Source organism: Aotus nancymaae, unplaced genomic scaffold (genome assembly GCF_030222135.1).
Source record: "Aotus nancymaae isolate 86718 unplaced genomic scaffold, 86718_ANA_hifiasm-v0.15.2.pri h1tg000049l, whole genome shotgun sequence".
NCBI lineage: Eukaryota > Metazoa > Chordata > Mammalia > Primates > Aotidae > Aotus > Aotus nancymaae.
The window spans coordinates 31,509,642-31,531,090 of NW_026988463.1; the positions used below are offsets into that span (position 1 = coordinate 31,509,642).

A 21,449-nucleotide genomic window follows, 5' to 3' on the forward strand; every position below is an offset into this window, starting at 1 on the left:
AGGTCTCCAGAGTAGTCAAATTCACAGACACAGAAAGTAGATGGTGGTTGCCAGAGCTGGGGGTAGAGAGGATGGGGAGTTCATCTTTGATAGGGATAGAGTTTAAATTCAGGAAGATGAAAAGTTCAGGGATGGTGGTGGTGATGGCTGTACAATGTGAATATACTCAATGCCACTGAAATGTATACTTAAAAATAGTTATATTGAGGCTGGGTGTGATGGCTCATGCCTGCAATCCTAGCACTTTGGGAGGCCGAGGTGGGTGGATCACAAGGTCAGGAGTTCAAGACCAGCCTGGCCAACGTGGTGAAACGCCATCTCTACTAAAAATACAAAAATTAGCCAGGCATTGCAGCAGGTGCCTGTAATCCCAGCTACTTGGGAGGCTGAGGCAGGAGAATCGCTTGAAGCCGGGAGGTGAAAGTTGCAGTGAGCTGAGATTGAGCCACTGCACTCCAGCCTGGTTGACAGAGCAAGACTACATCTTAAAAAACAAAAACAAACCCAGGCCCGGTGGCTGTAACCTGTAATCCCAGCACTTTGGGAGGCCGAGGTGGGTGAATCACTTGAGGTTGGGAGTTCGAGACCAGCCTGACCAACATGGAGAAACCCTGTCTCTACTAAAAATGCAAAATCAGCTGAATGTAGTGACGCATGCCTGTAATCTCAACTACTTGGGAGGCTGTGGCAGGAGAATCACTTGAACCCAGGAGGCGGTGGTTGCAGAGAGCCAAGATCACGCCATTGCACTCTAGCCTGGGCAAAAAGAGCAAAACTCCGTCTCAAAAAAACGAAAACAAAAACAGAAAACAAAAATAGTTACATTGTAAATCTTATTTTTATGTATATTTTTCCACAACAAAAATTAGTATGAATTTTTTAAAAGATGGATAAATAGGCAAAAAATGCTTAAAATCCATTAAAAATTTGCAAATAGACTCTAGAATGAACAAACAATACCAACATCCACAGCAAACATTAGAAATACTGCACTTGAACATAACTGATCTCTTTTCCATCAGTTTGTTCCCACCCAGATGGTTGCTGCTTGAGGGGTCTGGAGGGCGGGGCCTGCAGCACCAGCTGAGAATGCCCTGGGGTCACTGGGCTCCTCCAGGACACCTGGGTTTGGGAAACAATCAAGTGCCAAGTGGAGCCTGGAAGAGAACAGGTGAGACGTCTGGAGTCCCACACTGGGAAAACAGAACAGGAGAAGGCTTCTCTTGAAGTGCTCACTGCACATAGGAAACGGCTTCCATGACAGCGCCCTTCATGGGGGGGGGGTGCGTTTCTGATGACAAGGAGGGTGAGAGATTGTAACTCAGTGGCCTCACAGGGCGAGGCGGGGCCGGATGCCCTGGGTCCTAATGAGCCCCCTCCCAATCCTGTGTGGCGTTCCATGTCTGGGCTATCCATGTAGGTGGTGGGGTGGATGATCTCACCCCAGAGGGGATTCTAGGGTCTGACTGAGCTCAGGTCGGGAGAGGCAACACAGTTCTGCCAGGTCTAGTTTTCTCTGAGGCACACACCTCTTGCCCTGGTCTTCCCAATAAGAACCATTTGCCCTTGGGCAGGCCATGGGGTGGCTCTGGTGATGCCCAGGGTGCAGAAGAGTGGGCCCTGGCACCCCATCTGCTACAGGAGCAGATCCAGACTAGGAATCCCACAGGTGCTCCTCTGGGGCCTCCGCAATGTACATGCACCTTCATTGGTCCAGGGACTGGAGGGAGGACAGGCCTGGGCTCCCTAAAGCCACCCCCAACAAGGACCACATGTGCTGGAGAGAACCGGCCTTCCTGCTCCCATCTGGCAGAGCCTATCCCTACAGGATCATGTGGGGCCCAATCCCAATTGGTCTCCCTGCTGCCAAAAGGAATTGGTGGGTCAGGCAATGATTGCGAGCAGAAACAGACTTAAATGCACTTAAAATGCCTCCCAGGTGGTCTCTGCAGCTGGGCACAGCTGTCTTAATGTTCCTGCTTGTCACAGGCACTTCTAGATGGAAAAACATATGGTCCAAGGTGGGATAACCGAGGAGGTGGGTGTAGGGCCAGCCTCAGCGGAGTGCAGCCTGGGCAGTCCTGGTGGGCCGTGCTCAGAGGTCTCACTCTTGGTTTAATGCTCTGTTGCTACAGTCTTGAAATTCTTCATAATTCGAGAACAAGTGGCCCACAAATGATGCAGCCAATCGTGGTGGGTCAGTGACAGGGGAGAGCCGATGAAGAGCTGCTGGTCAGACACCATTGGGCTGTGCAGCCTCTGTAGATCACTGGCTTCCTCTGGGCCTCAGTTTCCCAGCTTCGAACTGGGGAAGGCATGCTAGGGAGAGGAGGAACGGCCAGTGTAGGTGCAGCCAGGCGTGCACCTCTACACAGGAGTGTATCATCATGAGCCTCTCACAGCAGACTCATAGCCAATGGGTGCAGATCCCTTCACTGCCCATTTCACAGATAAGAACACTGAGGTTGAGAAACGAGAAGCTTGACCAAGTCAAACAGCTGGGCATACTGAGAGGCTTTGTGTCTTGGGGGTTGGAATAAAGGCTAAGAAAGTGATGGTGGAAGTCTGGCGCCAACAAGTGCGGAGCCTGCCAGGAGGTCCAGGGCCCTGCTGACTGGCACCCATCCTGCTGCTGCCCTTCTGCCTACCAGGGCTACCTGGTCTGTGGACCAAGGCCAGGCCTGTGGGCTGAGACCCGCACCATGGGAAAAAGGTCCCCAGCAGGACTTGCAAAGCTTTTCCCACCCCATGCCTTCAGGGCCCAAATGCCACGTGGTGACAGAATTCTCCCCCACACCTGTAAGGCTGGTTGCCTCAGTTGAGAGCTGAATGAACACGCCCCTCTCTCTCCGCGCCTGAAAACTACGTCACCATTCTGAGCGCATTACTCAGCATTTGCCCTCTCCACGCGGGCTCCCCGTACCCGTTTCCGCATTCCAATCTCAGCCCTGCACCCGTCGAAATTTTGAAAAAGCCCGCCAAGGACCTGCCCTACGGTAGCTCCCCCGTACATCCTCGACCAGCCCCTCACCCGTGCCCGGTTCCTTCATGACCAATGGAAATCATTCCGCTTTGTTCACCTCGTCCGTCACCAGTACTTTCGTGTCCAGTGAAATTACTTCCTCTTTGTTTCCCCGCGGTCAATCAGCTACCTCTAGGCCCTATAAAACCCCACGTCCCAAGAAGAGAAGCGCGACTTCTTTGGCCCCTTTCCGGGACCATAGAACCTCGCCCGGGAGCTGAATAAATTGGCTTTTAATTTCCTTACTCCGGTCTCTGTTTCCTCCTTGAACTCGACGAGAAATCTTACAACACCTAGCACACAGGTGTCTGCCTGGACAGCTTTGGCTGCCAGGGCTGGGCCCGCCCTGTACTTCTGCAGCACCGCGGTGGCCTGGCACACACCACACCCGCCGACGGTGCAAATAGCAGTGTCGCTTGTCTGAGAAACCAAGAGGATTCCCACGTTAACACTCAATGACCTCCCCACCGTGGTTCTGGTTCCTTAGGCTGGCTGTGCCCTGGCACCGTGCAGGACAGGGTGGGGGAACATCCTGCTTTCTCACAGCACGACTGCCAAAGACCCAAGTTTCTGTTGACATTCAGAGAGACCTCAGGAACCTTCAAGGCCTGTGTAGTGTGTGTGATGAGTGTGTGTATACGTGTGCATGCACAGTTCATGAAGGAGACAGAAACAGAGATGGAGGCACACCCACCCAAGACCCCATCTGCTTCCACCCTGCCCACCTCAGCAGGAAAGACTCGGCCCTCGTGTTTGACAGAGTGAAGTGCTAGACTGTTTCCAATGATCCACACTTGGCTGGGCTGTTTAATTTGTTCATCTTTGGATGCAGAGGGGACCAATCCCGAGCACTTTCGTCCTGCACGTGTGTGCACACACCTTAGTCCACACACTCTGTTCAGGTGTGCACATTCTCAGGTCCAGTTGGGCCTGGAGCAGGCTCCTTTGCAGGCAGCACAAGGCCAAGCTTCATTCGTGGAGGGAGCTGGAGCGATGCTGGGACAGGCCAGGGCTTGCTCCTGTCTCCCATCATTACATCTGCCTTTTCTGGGTCCTGTTGCCCAGGCAGCCCACAAGACAGCGTGTGCTTCACTCTAGCATGTACCCAAAGCATGCAGTCCCTCAGCGCTGGTGCAGCCCACACCTGAGCCTGGCCATCAGCTTCCTGCAGCCCCAGCCTCAGCTCCTGTGCCCCAAGGGGTTGCCTCCTACCAGCCCTGAACCTGCACAGCAGCCCCGGCCTGGCATTCAGCTCCTTCCTCAGGCTCTGACCCCAGCTGGGAAGGGGGTTTCTTCTCTAGTGCCCATTGCAGCCAAGGGTGCCCCACAGAGCTCTCCCCACCCCCTGCCCTCTTTCATCACAGCTTTGTGCCTCTCATGTTACTGTTTTTGTCCCAGGGATCACGTGGGGCTGTCTCCTGGTCTGATCCAGACTGACACATGGCATACATGCATTCCTTTTCTCTCTCACACACTCACTCTCTCGGATGCATATCATTACACACCACAACGGCACATACTGCTACACACTCGTTCTCCCATAAGCTCACACATTCTCACACGCCCAGTCTGGCTCTGACAAGCACATGTATTTTCTCATACTGGTGCACACCCACTTTCACACCCAAGCACACACATTTTCCCGCACCCTCGGTGCACACATACTAAGCGTGGCCTGGCCCTGTCTGCAGAGGTGGGGGGTCACCAGCTCTCCACAGGCTCCTGGCTGTAGCCCTTGGTCTCCCACTCCCCCACTGCCATCCACTTGGCAGCTCTGATGGGGCACTGTAGGTCACCCTCGCCATGGCATGGTGACCCTGCCACAGAAACACATGGAGCTCCAGATGATGGAAAGCTTCTCTAGGACAGCAGCACAAGGCTAAAATTTGGGACTTCCAGAAAAGAAAACAACAACTGAACTGTGTGAATCAGAAGCAGTGCAGGGCGTGTGTGCAGAGCAGGCCCTTCCTGCAGAACCCCTCGTGCGACGCCAGCCCCATGCCTGCCCTTGATGGGTGGCAGACGATGCAGATGACAGCTTTATTATGGCCCAGCAGAATCTCCTTAAGAGATGATTTCCTAATGCAATCATCATCCTGGGAATGGGAAACAGGCCCCAAGGCTCTTTCCTGGGGGCTGGGGTGGAAAGAGGCGGTCTCCACTGCCCCAGGCCAGCTGTCCCTGTGGGGGTCCCTCCAACCCCACGCTGAGCACTGTTATCCTCTCAGGATGTGACCTGTTACCCTGCCCCCCCGCCCATCGCTTCCCTCCCACTTCCCACTCATGTTTTCGCTTACTATAGTCAAATATTTGACATGTATAAAGAATACATTTCACAGAACATTTATGCTGAACAAACACCCAGGAGCCCGTGGCCCTGCTGAACTGGACGCCTGGTCTCACTGCTGCCCCTCCCACCTCCCCACCTGCCACTGCATCCCACCCCCACCAGCAGGAGGCTGCGCCCGGCTTTACTTTTGCCTTGTGTTTTGGCATCATTCATGGAAGGCACATTTTTGCTGGGTGGAGAGTCCCAAGTGGACAGCTATTTCCCTCCTGGCTCCTGTCTTTCGGCCTCACTGCTGCTGCTGAGGGCCCATGCTCAAGCCGCCCCTCCTGGGTATCCCACCTTCTCCCAGCTGCCCGCAGGACCTCCTCTGTCTTTGGTGCTGTCCGGCATCGCTGTGATGCTACCGAGGCTGCTCATCTCAGCTGGTTTCCTCCTCTGCAGCCTGTCCTCTAGATGGTGGCAGTGGCTGACTGACTAGCCATATCCAGGCCCGGGGCTGTCAACCCAGTCTCTGTGCTGGTGTGCAGTGTGCTGATCAGCAGCCCGGACCTTGGCCCAGGGCCAGCTGGGCATCTCCATGCCTTGCTCCCTCCACTCCTTTGCCCAGTCTGGCCCCTCCTCACCCCAAACTGCCTCCAACTCTTCCCCATCTCAACACGGCATGGCCCCGCCTCATTGCTCAGGTCATACAACTCAGTCCACAGAGCCCTGTCTCTTTCACCCTCCACCCCAGCCCCCAAGTCCCCTCTGCCAATGCCATCCAACCCTGGACCACACGCTGGGCAGCACAGGCCACTTTGCACAGAGCTGCCAGGGTCCATCGGATCATGGCACCCTCTGTGGAGCCCTGTGTTAACTCCGCTGCTTGCAGAATAAAACATAGCTCCTCATCAGGGCTCCCAGGGCCCCCTCTGGCCTCCAACTCACTTCCTCCTCACTCTTACAGGGTGCCCACGTTTCCACCATATCTGCTAACTCACTCTCTGTGAGCTGAGAGAATAAATGAATTCATGAACCAATGAATGAATCAATTAATCAAAAAGCCAGTACAATGGTTTCATAAACAGGAGTGTAAAAGGGCTGGGCATGTTTGGGAAATGGTCAGAATTTGGGGTGTGGAAGGGATTGGAGAATGGGAAGACACTGTGACATGGTCTTACGGGCACTGGAGCCACAGGCAGGCTGTCAGTGGCAGGACAGAGCTGTGTGGATACCTTGTGCACACACAGAGTGCCCACGAGTGCACCAGCAGCCTATGGGGTCAGCCACTGTGCTGAGCAAACAAGCCTGAGGCTGAGAACAAAACCACTCGTCTTCAGCTCAGGAAATGATCTCTCGATGCCTGAGGAGCCCTGGGCACCAGAGCTGCCAGCTAGACTCACCCAGTGGGGATCACCTGCAGCATGCTGCACAGACCTGGGTCCTGGCTCTGTCCCCGCTGGAGGCTGCTTTTGCCTGGGACTATAACTTTACTTTTAGGAAAAAAAAACACGATCAAGGGAGACTCTACTGTAATTAACAAATTTGGAAGTGTACATAAAGAGAGATTCCCATTTTAAAAGTTATTTTAAATTGTGGTAAAATACACATGAACTTAAACATCTTAAAACTTTTAAGTACACAATTTAGTGGCATTAAGTGCGTTCTCACTGCTGTGCAAACCATCCTTCCATAGCACTCTTTTTATCCTGTAAAACTAAAATTCTATGCCCATGAGACAAATACTCCTCCCCCAGTTCCTAGAACCCTCCATTCTACTGTCTCTACGAATTTGTTCACTGTAGGGACCTCATATAAGAGGAATCATACAGTGTTTGTCCTTTTGTGCCTGGCTGATTTCACTTAGCATAATGCTCTCGAGATTCATCCATGCTGTAGGATGAGGCAGAATTTCCTTCCTTTTTAAAGCCAACAATATTCCATTGTATGTCTGTATTATATCTTGATTATCCAATCATTGGTCAGTGGACACTTGGGTAACTTCCACTTTATGGTTACTGTGAATAATGCTGCTGAAAACGGGGATGTACAAATGTATCCCGCCTGCTTCCTGCTCCCTTTCCTGTGTGTATTCAAAGTAGAGGTGCTGGAGCTGAAGGCAGCTCTAGGTTTAACCTCTGAGGAGCCTCTCTGCTGTTCTCCATGGCAGCTTCCCCATTTACCTTCCGGCAGTTCGCAAGGCATTCTCCACATCCTCACCAACACTGGTTCTTTTTTTTTTTTTAATAGTAGACATCCTAATGGGTGTGAGGTAGTATCACACTGTGATTTTGATTTGTATTTTCCTAATGAGTGGCAGTACTGAGAATCTTTTCATGTGCTTCTTGGCCATCTGTAAATCTTATTTGGAGAAATGTCCATCCAAGCCCTGTGATTATTTTTGTTGGTGGTTTTTTTTTTTTTTTTTTTGAGACAGTCTCACTCTGCCATCCAGGCTGGAGTGCAGTGCTGCATCTCTCCTCACTGCAACCTCCATCCCCCGAGTTCAAGCGATTCTCCTGCCTCAGTCTCCCGAGTAGCTGGGATTACAGGCACCCACCACCACACTCAGCTAATTTTTTGTATTTTTAGTAGAGACAAGATTTCACCATGTTGGCCAGGCTGCTTTCGAACTCCTGAACTCCTGACCAAGTGATCTGCCTACCTCGGCTACCCAAAGGATTATAGGCATGAGCCACCGCTCTTCTCGGAATCAGGTTTGTTGTTGTTGTTGAGTTTGAGGAGTTCTCTATAGATTCTGGATTAACTCTTATCAGATCTATGAATTACAAGTTTTTCTCCCATTCCATGGGCTGTGTTTTCACTCTTTCGATTGTGGCCTTGGTTCACAGAAGTTTTACATTTTGATATAGCCTAATTCATCTGTCCTTTCGTTGGCAGTCTGTGCATTTGGTTCTTACAGGGGATCCCAGTTTTAAAGATGTGCACGCAGCTAAATCTTCAGACAGAAGCATGAAGATTTTGGCCCCATCTGGCATCTCCTTGCTGTCCTGGCCACCTGTGTGGGGCAGGTACACACCTGGGCATGGCCAGTTTCTGTTATGGTTCCCACTTCAGCTGCTGGCCACTCATGAGGCCACGACATCCAGGCAGGGGAGCGCCCTGACTGGCTAGGGAGCACACCATCTCTAGGCGGGCGTGAGGGCTCACACAGACTGGGCCATTCACACCAACCCTCAGTGCCAGGGTCACATGGGGCCAGAAGCCTGAAGAGGAGGAACCTCTACTCCTGACCGGCACTGCTGCTGCTGCATGTGCCTGGGCACGCAAGAAAGTTTTCATTTTAATTAATTTTAAAATCAAAAGGATGAACTAAATATAACAATAAGGAATAAATAAAGTGGCCTGGATTATATTTGTCTTACACCAACACTGTTGCATAATGCAATTTTGCTTTTGGACGTGGGAGGGGCCCATGGCACACGATGTGGCCCTGGCTTGAGAGTCACCTGGTGGTGCCTGACACCCAGGAGGATGAGGCTTAGCATGGAGCACGCAGCCCTGGGCAAGGCAAGGACCCATCCGAGGCCTCAGCATGGGGGGCAGTGCCTAGCAGCAACCCAGTCTCAGCCACCTTCTGATGCAGAGCCCTTCCCTTTGCCTCACACGAACCCCGGTGTCAACCCAAGGGCCTCCTGGGCAGCCATCACCAGATACTGGTTTCTGTGTGACGACTAAGTGCACCCTGCCTGGCGTCCTGCTCTCTTCCTTAATTCCCTGTGTCTTCCCTGCATCGGGGGCAGCTCTCGTCACCTCTAACTCAGGAGGTTCAGTGGCCCCTCAGCCTCACCCCTGCCCAGGGCAGCCACCACACACAGCTGTTCCCAGGTGTCTCTCCAAGCCCTTTTCCAGGCCTGGACCTGCTCACAGTTTCCCCCTGCCCCATACACAGAGCCTGGTATGTGCGGCTGCCTGCATGCTCCTGCCATTAGCCCCTCACTCCAGGCCCTGGTGCTCGCTCTGCTCAGCCTGGCCCAGGGCTCCCAGGTGCACAGCCGTCCCTGTCCTCTCCACCTGCAGGAGTCCTGCCCACTGTCCCGAACAAAATCCTACCCAGCCCCGACCCTTGCCCCAAGTCTTTACCTTGCTGGCCTTTGCCTCCCTTAACTCACAGGGTTCTTGTCTGATAATAACAAGAGTATGAGGCTGACAGACGCTTCCCATGCACTCAACCTGCTCTCAGCAGTGGTGGCTTCCTCCAGATGCCCTGCCCATGAGCCAGAGGAGGGTCCTGCTGGCCAGCCTGTGGTGGTACCGAGCATGTGGGACAGGCCACATGTACTCCATGCCTCCCAGTGTGTGGTGTGTCCTAGCACATGGGGGCAGACTCCCCAGCACAATGCTGTTGGCCCTGTTACACAGCAGGAGCACCTCGGTTCTACCTCTTGACAATGTCCCCTAACAAACATGAACTTCCCACGCCACCTGCATGCCTTGGGAGAGGTGATAGCAACTGGGTCCTGAGTACTTACTTGAGCAGTGAAAGGAGCGGCTGTCCTGGCAGCCTGCAAGCCAGATAGGACAGATGGACATACGCATGCTGATGGCTTCCCAGCCACACACAGTCCTGGGCTCATGGGGAGGATGCTTGCTGACCAAGAAAACAGGCAGCTCATCAGCCCTTTCCCTGGCAAGGAATCCTTACTTTTGGATGGATGCATTATACACTAAGGCTGGAGACACTGGCACACCTGACCTTGGCAGGGATGTAAGGATTGCTGACTGGGGCACCCATGTGCACCCTCCCTTGGGTCAGCTAGGCTGGCGAAGTCATCACACCCTTCTGCTGAGCAGACACTGTCCACCCCATCTAAAGGGCCCAGCCCTGGGTGGAGAAGAGTGCCCAGCCCAGGCTGAGGGACCAAGGGGGCTGCCCATGCTGCCTGTTCCGAAAAAATGCCTGACCAAGAGATAGCCACAGATGGGCAATGGGAGGCTAAAGGGAAGGGACTGCCTGGGGCAGCAGCCACAAGCAGGAGCCAGTGCCCAGCAGGACAGGAGGGGAGGAGGGGACCCGGGGGCAGAACCAGAGAGAGAGGAGGGGAAAAGAAGCAGGAGGTGGAGGCAGTTCTGGTGAACAGCAGCAGCACAGAGTTGGAGGAGAATGCTGGCTGGAGACAAGAGGCCAGGTCCCCAGGCCATGAGGCTATGAACCTGGGAAGAAGAGGAAGGTTGGGCAAGCTTGTGGATGCCAGGCAAGGCTATGGACTCCATCCGGGTGATGGAAACAAAGTGTGTGTTGCAGTGGTTCCAGCTTGGGGCAAGGGACGCATATTTGTGTCTGTTTCTCCTGATACTCAGAGCTCCCACTGATACTCAGGGCTCCCACCACATAGGAGTGTTGGGAGCTGGAAGGAATTAATGCAGATGAAGTTGACAGAACAGTGGCTGGCACCAGGCAAATGCTCACTGAAGATGGCTGCATCACCACCACCACCTCTATCACCACCATTACCTCCACCTTCCCCACCACTGCTTCCACCACTAACACCAGTACCATTGCCTCCACTACTACCATCACCACCACCACTGCCTCCACGACCACCATCCCCACCTTCACCATCATGACCTCCACCACCACCACCATCATCTTCACAACTACCATTGCTTCCATCACCACCATACACAGCCTGTTATGTGTATACCACCATCACCACCACCATGACCTCCTCCATCAACATCCCCATCACTGCCACCACCACTGTCTTCACCATCACCACCTCCACCACCACCATTTACCATCGTGACTTCCACCATCGACATCACCATCACCACCACCACTACCACCACCACCACCATGACCATCACTATCACCAGCACCACCACCATTTCACCTCTATCCCCACCACTCTCATCACTTTGCTGGCATCCTGAGACTTCTAAATGAAAGTAGCTTTGCCAGGTTTGATCTACACTAACTGTGGGAGGAAATCTGGGCTGTGAAGACCCACAGGGTCACCATCGGCCTGTCTTGCCCACTGTTGTATCTGTAACACTGCTTGATCCCCGGCACAAAGCAGGTATGAAGGAAAGGCCTGGGGCAGGCTCTGGTAACTGGGGTCCATAGGAGCCCCTCTTCAGGTGCACACTGCATCAGCCCCTGGCTCCTTGGCCTGATTGTACTCACTAACAAGCTAATACCTCCTTCGAGAAAAATCTGACAGCCTGTCCCATTCTTAGCGCACTGAGTTTAAGCATCTCCCTGTAAAAGCATCAAGAAAACACCAGCCTCTGCAAATGGATGAACAGCTCAGTGCATATATTGGGCACTCAATAAACTCCAAGGGCAGCTACTTCCCCGCTGTCCAGTGGTGACACCAGTCACCATCATGGGAGTACAGCCTCAATCCCAGACCTAAAAATATGTTCTTCCAAAATGCTGGGCAGGAGACCCAGTGTGGAGTGCAGGACCTCCTCAGACACCTCTCCTCCTGTACCTCCAGCCAGAAGAGCAGCTAAAGAAGAGGAGGGATGGGGACCGGCCCTGGCCTGGGAGGCACCACCATCCCCGCACGCACAGGCACAGCCCTCCTTCCCTAAGTCTCTTCTCATACACCCAGCCTGATCCCATGCTGTAGAACACAGACATCGCTCACCCTGTCCCACGCTAGAGACTGGGGCCCAGAATTCTTGTTGCACACCCATGGTAGAACTGCAACCAGGGCCTGGGTCTGCTGACACCCCTAAAAGTCATGCAGCCTTCTGCTGTGGGTGAGGAAGGGGTCTGGGCATGGCTGCGGTTTGGAGGAAGGAGGTCAGTAACTGGGCACTGGGGGAGCTGCCACCCCAGGGCTACCTTCTGCACACAGACCCAGCCTTGTGCTCTGAGGGGCCCAGGCCCTAAGCTGCATGATGGCCACCATACACACTTCCACACCCCGCCCAGACCAGCTGCAGGGGCCTGGCCAAGATGATGGGCGCTCCTGCCCAAACGCGATTTCCCAGCTGCTGCGGAGTTAATCACCAGCTTCACTGGCAGTTGCTTCCGGCTTCTATGCAAAGGAAACTGCCAATTAGGTTACAATTAATTTCTTTCCTAGGGCAAGGCCTGGCTGTAACAGGACTGGCCACCCAAGTGGCCTGTAGATGACCGTGTGAGGGTCACTGGCCCCCTCGGCTGCAGGGCTCTAGAGTCTGCCCCAGCTGATTGCATCCATTCACTGGCCCTGGCCTGGGGTGACAGGGCCAAGGCATCACCACCGGCTTTGACCCTGGTGCTTCTGACTTGGGCAACTGTACACATGCACTCAGCAAAGCAGTGACTCAGAGCATATCCACATGCTAATTTAAGTCAATCTGTCAGCCCAAGTTCCTCAAGCTGAGATGGTCTTGCCCATTTTCACCCTCCTCCAGCCCCTTCTCATCCCCGTTAAACATTAACTAGCGAGAATCCATGGTGCGCTCCTCACGAGCAGGTCTGCGCCAGGTGATTCACCCGCATCACCCACTGCATCAAAACTACCGTCAGAGGTAGGGACCATGAGGATTCCCATCTAACACAGGAGGAAAATGAGGCAGAGCAGGGTTATGTACCCTGCTGAAGGCCATACAGAGGCTAGGACTTCAGCTGCAGTCTGGCCTGGGCTTCTCTGCTCAGTGACAGTCATGCAGAGAAGCTGGGGCATGGTGAGCTACCATCCCTTGTCTTGAACTACAGAGCAGAAGCTAGGCTCTCCCTGGGGAGAGGACACAAAAAAGACTTGAGGGTCTGCTCTGGTGGAGACTGGAAGTAGGGAGACAGGAGCCTGTGAGACAGCAGGTTTCAGCCCAGCACAGACCCGGAGCCAGGCAAGCCACCAATCCAGATGCCCCAGGGCAGCCCAATGTGGGGGCACCTCCTGCATCTGGATGCTGTTATCCAGGTCCTGGGAGCAAAGCCCTCAACATCAAGGGTGAAGAAGAATCCAAACCCAAGGCTGGGGGTGCCATGCAGGGATGGGGATGCCCATGGGGGCAGAACCAAGCCTTCACCTGACACTGCCCCCACATGTGACAACTCACACCTCCCTTGGGGACTCAGTTTCCCCGTGTGTAAAATGAGAGGTTTGCACTGATATGTAAGCTCCTCTCAGCTAAGGTCTTCAGGCCCTTTGAGTCCACGTGATGTCTGTGAAGGAGCATTCACAGAACAAGCTCCTGACCAGGGGATGAGGGGTGGAAGGTGGGCAAGATGGAAATCAGGGCAGGGTCTGGCCTAGGTGGCCCATGGGGTGGGAGGGACATGAGGCCAAAACAGGATTAGGACTGCAAGTGTCCTTCCAGACCATTGATGATGAGGCAGGAAGGAGTTCAGTGGCAGGAGGGAACAAAAAGGCAGGGCAGAGTGGCCCAGCCCAAGGCCCTGTGCCTCCCCACTGTGTGCCAGGACTGGGCACTCAGCCTCCCTGGCTCTGTCCCTAGCTGCTAATGGGGACAGGAACTCCTCCCTGGGAGCACAGAGTGCCTGCCTATGGATGCCAGTGCTCCATCCCCACCAAACAGATTCACAGGAGCCCACAGAGGCTGCCTGCCACCCCTGGGCCAAGGCCCCCTGGCCCCATGCTGGCCTTTAAAGCTGCCTAGGCGCATCCACCACTGTCCCGAGAAAACTGCCCCAGGGCCCGGCAGCATGACATCACACCACGGCAATGACGATAATCAACTTAAGCAGATCTGATTATCCATTATTTTTAGAGTCGGGGCTGAGGGTGAGCAAGAGAGGGCAGCCCTGGTTCCCATGTTGCCGAGTCTCATCTCGTCAGTGGGGTGGGGGTCCCCTGGCTACTTCCCCCACCTCCATCCTTCACAGGGTGGTTCCTGGGCAGCCCCTTCTTATGCATCAAGGCTTCCAGGATGTTTGTGCTCAATGTAACCTCAAAGTCCAGGTCTTCTGAGAATATCCTCATGGTCCCCGAAGGTGGTGGTGATTCAATGCCCATATGAGGAATCAGACGAATCCACACTCTCCTCACAAGGGACCTGGGGCTCAAGCACTGACCGTGAAACCCCTGGATGAAGCTGCTTCTTTGCAGCCCTCAGTGTAGATGTGACAGCAAATTCAGCTGTACAGCAAGACGGCCACCCAATTAGACAACAGGCAGAAGGCTTGAAGAGATCCTTCTCCAAAGAGACACGCAACTGGCCAGACTGAACAGGAAAAGATGCCCAGCACGTTGTCACCAGGAAAAGGCGAACCAAAGCCACAACGAGCTAGCACTGTGCACCCGCTGCACGGCCAGAGTGAGACGTGAACCAGAGAATAACAGAGAACAATGCGAGGTGGTGAGGATGTGGATAGATTGCAACCCTTGGGAATGTAACACAATTCAACCACTGTGGAAAACAGTTTGGCAGCTCCTCAGAAAATAAAACAGAATTACCTAGTGATTTCATGTCCAGGTATGTACCCAAGAGAACTGAAAGCAGGGACTCAGGTATCTGCAACAGGAATGTCTCTGGCAGCATTTTTCATAATTGCCAAAGGGCGGAAAGCACCCATGTGTCTGTCCCCAGATGAATGGGTGACGGCACACTATTTACCCCTCACAGGAAGGGGCTGACACATGCCACAGCCTAGAGGAACCCTGACGACCTTATGCTGAGTGACTGAAGCCAGACAACAGTCCATGCAGCTGAAATGTTCCAGGACAGGCCAAGCCGAAGAGACTGAACGCAGGCTGGGGGTTGCCTGGGGACAGGAAGCAGCTGTTTAATGGGTATGGGGTTTCCTTTTGGGGTGATGCAAATGTTTTGGAACTAAGGCAATGCCTGTGCAATGCTGTGAATGTGCTAAATGCACCAAATGGTTCATTTATAAATGGTTAAATTTATGTTATATAAATTTCATCTCAATTAAAAAAGAGTAACCCATAATTATTTGCCACCCTGTTTCCCCCTCCCTCCCCCTCAGCTGCTGAGCCCAGCACCAGCCCCTGCTGTGTAGTGCAGGACAAGGGTGGGAGAGCCGACAGGCAGGAGTGTGTGCAGGCGCACCCCTGCACGCCCCCATCCCCATGTCCTCTGCACTTCAAGCCTCCTGTGGTGAGACAGGCCATGTGACACGATTGTGTGGAACACACGCAAAGTGACAGTGGCCCCTCCAGGCCTCAAAGCTCCTCAAGTTTCAGCCTCCTCGAAACTCTGTGTCCTCCTGTGCACACAGCTGGGCACATGGGCTAGGAGGTGTGGCCACCAATCCCAGGGCATAAGGGCCATGCCAGGGTGTGCCACAAGCAGGACACAGTGGACAGCGTTAAGCCCCGAGACTGGGACGTTCCTGTCATCAAGCACAGACTCACCTGCCCCTGCAGATACAGGGGGTGGGTAGGCTAGGGGAGCAAAGACAATCTGAGGCCTTCCTGGGTCACGAGTTTTCAGGGTGCTGTGGGGCGTCCTGTATGTGACCTGCCAGAGGAGTCTTCTGCAGAGATGACCTGAGGGCTGCCCGCTGGTGATGGGTCCCACAGCCAGGCTGGCCCCTCACGATGGCAGAGCAATGTGCCCATGTCACGAAGAGTCTGTGAGCCCCGTTGTTTCCCTGGGTGAGGAGGGCTGGGCCTGGACCCCCGCTGGAGCTAAGTGTCAGGCTTCCCTGGGGTGGCAGACACCCTACAGGCAATAGTGGAGGAGCAGGAGGGGGAGCAGATCAGGAGGGAACCCCTGGCCCCTGGCTCAGCACCAGCTGCCAGGTTTGTATCAGTTTCACTGGCAAGAAAAGTGTGAGGAAGAAACTCAGTGAGCCCTCTCCCTCCCTCTGGAGCTGCGCCAGCTCATGCTGCACCCCCAGCTCACCCACCCTCGGGTCCCAGCACCAGAGTGCACATCTCCCCCAGCATCTCCCCGGTCATTACTTAAATTTTAGAAATTACATGTTTCCTTTTTCCCTTTCAGGAACACAAGGGCGAGAATCCTCTGTAGTTACAGGCACACAAGGGAACTGGAAACAGCCTGGTGGCCACTGTCCTGCTCCTGCCCTGGGGCCACACTGCCCCATGGGTGCTTCCCTGGAACCCTGGCTCCTGCAGGGCACAGGTATCAGCAACACAGAGGAGCAAGGGCCAGGAGCAGAAGCACAGCTGCAGCATCCGAATCTGGGAGGGGGTTCTGAGGCTGTAGGGCCTGGGGAGCCAGAGGCTCTCTCCTGAACACAGGGTCCCAGCCTCAGGCCCTCCAGGTATCCCTGGTATCAGGGAGGAAAGCCTGCACCCGCTGGTCCACCAGCTGGATGCACACCTGTCCAGGTACAGCGGTGACCTTTCTGTGATGGTTCCTGGGCATCTGTACTTTGTGGAGCCACCCTTGAGGCAAAAGCAAACAGTGGTGTTTGCTTGGAGCTGGCCACCTGCTCCCTCCAGGGCCAGGTGCTGCCTGAACTGCTGTCCTTAAGGTCCTGCTGGCACCATCTCCCTGCCCCAGGCTTTCCAGAGGGCAGGAGCACAGCCAGGGGGAGCTTTGGGAACAAGGACACCTCACTGCCTGCTCTTGCCCAGGCCCACCATGCCTGGGGTCTCAGCTCAGGGATCCCTGGGCTTCACAGCCTCCAGGCTTGGGGAATGGAGGGGAGCAGGGTTGAGGCCCCCATGATCACACAGCTGTGGGGCCAGAGCTCCATGGAGTTCCAGGCCGCATCCTCTCAGCACCCATCCATGTGCCCAGGCCTGGCCCCAGATCTCAGGGAAGGGGGAACAAAGCAGAGAGGTAAGGCAGGACCGCAGAGGCTGCCAAGTGTCCCAGAGCCTTGGTCAGGAGAGGGCCCATCCTCCAAAGTTCCCCTATGGGAGGCAGAGCCTGCCTAGGGGGCACAGAATCAATCCCTGAGGCTTCGCCTCCATCCCTGAGCCGCCTGGGCTGCTGTTAGTGGGGGAGCCAGGTGGGCTCTGGTGGGCCTGGGGCCTTCTCCCCTCCCAGGCACGAGGGAGGCAGTGCCTGGGTCATGGACCCCAAGGGACCTCCTAGCTTGACCTCTCATAGTCCCACTGACTGGCAGCCTCCTAGGGGCCAAAGACCCCACCCCATGGAGCATGTAAGACGCCTCTGGCAGGCCCAGGTCCAGACAGGCAGGGAGACACAGCCCCGTGCCATCACCTCCTCTGTGACCATGACCGGAGCTTGCTCCCTGCCTGGTGATCATCGCCCAGTCCCCGCCCCTCACCACATATGCACGTGGAAGTCACTGTGCAGGGTCTCCTTGATAAGGGTCTCTCCCCGCCACAAGACAGCTCTGGAGGTCAAGGGGCCCTGGGGCTGAGTCGCCAGCCCTAGAGCAGCCGGGCAGGAGCCAAGGCTCCCTCAGGAGTGCTCCCAGGCTGCTGCTGTTACTATTATTGTAACTCTTATTGCTACTCTTATTGTTACTATTACATCACTATGCTGAAAAACAGTTTCGGAGGAGAGGGGAGATAGAGGGCACAGCAGGGAACAGGGAGGGAGCATAACCCCACACCAGGAAGCAGCCTCCTCCACTCCCAGGGGAGGGCCTCCTGCAGTGAAAAGGAAGTGCCTCTGCAGGAGGGGAGGGGGAGCAGGGAGCCTGGGGCTGCCCTCCACTCTGCCCTGGTTCCCTGGCTTTCTTCTCTCAGGCTGTCCTGGAGGATGGGGAAGATGAGGAGCATGAGGAGCAAGGCCCTGTCTTGCATGAGGAAACAGAGCTGTACCTCCACCTTTGAAGCCCAGACCCCATCCCTGGTCCCTGCACCCTTGTCCTCAGCACAGTAGCTTCCATCCGATGCCAGGGCCTCAGCCTGGTGTCCCAGCCGAACACCTGCCCCACCACCGGCAGTGAGATGTTTTCCTGCCATCCATGGAGCACATATGGCCCTTCTGCTGCCACAGCCATGCCTGGTGCTCGTCCCCAGACCCACAGGACTCCCAGACATCAGTCAAAGCTGATGAGACCCAGAGAGTGTCTCAGTGCCTGTGCATGGTGCCACATGTCACTCTGGGATTTGGGCTGGGATATCCCGAGGGCACCTGGAGCCTGAGGCAGGGAGACTCACCACTGGTGGGCAGGCTCAGGACCACGTCCCTGGGAGCCCTCCTTAGCCCCACCCTGGCCCCACACCACTGGCCCAGAGAAGGGGCTGGAGCAAGCCAGAGGACCAACGCTGGGGAGCTCCTGCATCCTCGCCACCGGTTCGAGTCCATAGGATATGGAGCCTCAGTTTCCTCACCTGTGAAATGGGCCAAGGCCACGACCCTTGCAGACTTGTGGGAAATGAAATGAGTGGGCACAGCACAGAAGCAGTGCACTGTGAGCACTTGTGGGGTGCTACTGCTGGTATTAGCCTTATCCAGTTAAGATGAGGGGACCTAGAGGGTCCTCAGCCAGGCTGCAGAGGGGGAAGGCCTTAGGGGAGATGGCAACTTCTGGGCCTTCCCTTCCCCTTGGCACCCCGGTTCCATTTTAACAGATACCATAATTTTTAATTGGTTTTCTCCTCCCCTGGCTAAAAGGCCATTAGCTCCCCACTAGGTGAACACATCCCATTTTCTTCACACCACCAAGGAAACGGCAATTTCCTCAGCCTGTCCCTAAGTGATTCTGTAGAATAAAGGCAATTTAGTGAATCAGCTCAATGCACTTCCCCATTTGCTCTCTGCCTGCAGGACCCCAGCAGGTCCAGCCCACCAGTGAGGGCTGCAGGTAGCTCCTGGAAGCCAGACAGGCTCAGTGTGCTGGGGTGGAAGAGAAAGCAGCCTGGCCCCTGGTGAGCCTGGTGAAGCCTCTGGCCAGAGAAAGGGGAGGAGGAAAAGGATGAAGTAGGGGGAGCTGCACCCCTGGCCTGAGCTGCCCGCACCCACACCTGGTGGTGCAGGCTGAGGTGGGCCACCCAAGCCCTCTGCAGAGGGTGGTCTGGCAGCTTGGACCAGGGGCTCTGCCAAGTCACAGTGCCCAGCTCTTCCGTGCTGGGAGCAGAAAGCCCTGGGGCCTGGGGACAGAGAGGGAAGGTCCTTTCTTGCTGCAAAACAGGACTGAAAAAGCCAGGCCAGGAAGACAGAGACAAGAGCCTTGCTGAGGAGCTGTGGGAGGCTGAGGTGCAGGGTCAGCCTGGGACCTGGGGGAGCCCCAGAAGGTGAGACCAGGTTCTTCATGCAAGCAACGGGGACAGCCACATCTGGGTTGAGCAGTCAAATGCCAGAAACCTCTAAGAGCAACTTTTAAATAAACGTAACTTTTAGATGGAGGTTCTCTCACTCTGGTTTCAGGTATAAGGAGTGCGTGTCCCTGTATACACACGTGGGGTCCCTGTGTGTGTGTGAGTGATGAGAGGGGCTGGGGTCCCTGTGTGGACCTGGGTGAGGCAGGGTGTGAAGGAGCCACAGAGTGCATGTCCACAGCTTCAGGAGCAAGTGCCGTGAGAAGGGGTAGGAGTGTGTTTTGATGGTGATCCAGTGTGAGGGTGTGTGTGTGAGCTGGGGAAGGGCTCTCATCCTCTAGAGACGTGGCCCGCACGCTGCCAGCAGGCCCAGCCACTAAAGTGCAGCCTCCGCAAGAGGGCGCTCGAGGCCGAGCTGTCTCCGTGGGGTGGTTGGGGAGAACCTTGGGACTCTCTGGGGCGATCCTGGGCAGCTCCAAGAGTTCGGCTAGAACCTCCAGAGCTGTGGCTCCTGGGAAAGAGCCCCGCAGGCCTCTCCAAAGGCCCCAGCTGTCTCCTCCTGGGAGTGGGGCTGCCTCTCCACTCCCAGTGCCACCAACTGTGGTGTCCAGGTTATCCCAGGGGCCAGGGGCTCACGATCTCTGGATTGGGGAAGCTGTCTGTGTGCCAGGGGTATGGGTACGGAAAACTACCTGCATGCCTGCTGAGTGCCACAGGCCAGCCCCCAGAACCTGGCCCCCACAGCCTCACTGGGCACCCTGACTGAACACAAAGCTGTGGAAGGGTGGGGGAAATCCCCTGCCCAGCACACCAGCAGCTGCTCACACCTGACCCATGCCCACAACCACAAAGCCAAAGTTACAGCCCAGAGTCCCAATACAGCATCAGAGCACCTTGTTTACTTCTGCCCCGTGTCTTCCCCTTGCAGCACTGGGACCCGAGTCCCAACACTCAGAACAGATAGGAGGGGAAGGGCTTCTCCCTTGTCCCTCTCTAGGTGGACTGGGGACCCACTCTGGCCTCAGCATATGAAAATTCAGTCTGTGCAGGGCCTGGGGCCAGAGACAGGGTGACCGACCATGGCTTCTTCTGTTCCCAAAGGCTCTGAGGAGAGAAAGTCCTTTATAAGGAGTGAGGGAGGGTGGCCAGGACTCCTGCCCTCTTAAGAGGGAACCTTGGTCCATACACAAGCACTCGGAGGGGATTAAGTCAGGGCCAGTTTGAGGGACACTGAAATGCGCGCCAAGGGATCAAAAATTCCACAGCCTTGCGGCTCATTCTGCCAGGGTTTGGGTGGAGTCGATGACCATCTTTGCAAGGCCACAGCTAATGCTGGGATCCTTAAGCACCTGCGATTTCACCAGGCCCAGCACGGAGGCTGGCTGGCGACACATATCCCTCCCTACCCCATCCCAAGCAGGGCAAAAGCTTTAAGTGTTGGCCCTGAGCCTCCTAAGGCCGCATCTTCAGCATCTCTGCCAGGCAACGCCACACGACTCCAGGACTGCCGGGTAGGACGCCGATGACGGCGGCCCCTCGGGGGGAGCCACCCCAGAAACCACGGTTTTTATGTGCTTAAAGACTAGAGCGGCAAAAACGCACGAGGAAAATACAATCTTTTCAAAAGAGCCTCCGAATCCTTCGGCTGGCCAGAACGGCAGAGCTGGGGGAGGAACGCACGGACGCGGAGCGGGAAAAGGAAACCAGAACGGAACCGTCTTCTGCCGAAATAGAACTCCCGCATGAATCGCGGGCTTCCGAAGCTCTGTGAGCCTTCCGCCACGCCGGCCCTGAAACGCCTGTCCGGTTTGCTCCAGGACGCGGCTTTGGCGCAAGGCGCGGCCAGGTTGAGACCTGCGGCTGTGGTTTGGGTTCTGAGCACCTTCCCCAGCCGCCCGGCCCGCGCTCCGCTCCCACCCGAGACCCGCCCAGCCCCGGCCCGAGGCGCCCCGTCCACCGCTCGCCGCAGCCACTGCGCTCCCAGCCGAGGTCAGGTGGCCGGCGACCGCGCAGCCCGCTGCCTACCGCAAACAGAAAGGCGCTTCTGAACGCGGCCGCTCCG

The 21,449-nt window shown here is 55.5% G+C and overlaps 1 protein-coding gene across 2 annotated transcripts in view; it reads right to left on the minus strand.

Moving 5' to 3' along the window:
- Nucleotides 1-21,449, minus strand: part of LOC105730226 (proto-oncogene tyrosine-protein kinase receptor Ret) — a 53,966-nt gene that overhangs the window by 32,195 nt on the left and 322 nt on the right. The window lies entirely within an intron of this gene.